The sequence below is a fragment of the Ipomoea triloba genome, chromosome 16, assembly GCF_003576645.1.
Source record: "Ipomoea triloba cultivar NCNSP0323 chromosome 16, ASM357664v1".
Classification (NCBI taxonomy): domain Eukaryota; kingdom Viridiplantae; phylum Streptophyta; class Magnoliopsida; order Solanales; family Convolvulaceae; genus Ipomoea; species Ipomoea triloba.
Window position 1 is genome coordinate 11,418,915 of NC_044931.1, and position 852 is coordinate 11,419,766.

Consider the following 852-nt stretch of genomic DNA (forward strand, 5'->3'; position numbering starts at 1 on the left):
TTGAAGTTAGTAGTTTCTACTAAATGTAAGTTCAATTCAATTCCCTCAAGATTCTCTAGATGTTCTGGAAAATCTTGTAATTCTTCAGTATTTATACTACTGAGTTAATAGAAACAATAAAATTTCGTATTAACCATCATAGAGCCCAAACTTTAATATACAAAGAAATAACTACTGATATACCACATGACGACTATTACTATGCTTGTCTACATGAATATAACTTTCACAACTGGATGTACAAAATTTCAGTAAATCTTATGTCAACTCTTATCTGTTAACATGAACTTAAAAGAACTAATAGCTGAACTACAACTAGAACACTTAAATTTAAGTTATTTGGAAGCAACCAAAGAACTTAAACCACATTGCTACTAAGAGGTAATATTACTTAAACCAGATCTCTTTACTTTGTGTTTGTTCTTATTATTATGCTTTATTGTTCTTATTGTTCATATTTAAAAGACGTAAATCCTGCTTGAGCCGAAGCAACCTGTGTAGTCTAAGTTTGTATGTCAGGGAGAGAAAGTACCCAGGTGGGGAAAAGAGAAACCTGAGTCTGAATACTTAGATGTTGTTAAGGTTGTAGACGGAGGGTCATGGGATCCTTTGGTTAGTAGGTTAGGGATGATAAGGTGAAAATAAAAAGAACAAATCTGATAATAAAGCAATAAAAGTAAGAACAAACATAAACTAAAAAGATCTAGATAAGTAATAAAACTCTTAGTACAGCAACCTGTGAGGCAAGAGAGAAGTTATCAATCTGTAAATTCAGTTATAAGGCTTCTAGTAGCTCTTATAGATCTTACCAAAGCTTTTTGGTAAGGGTGTTGTCTAAAAGCAATTGGGTCT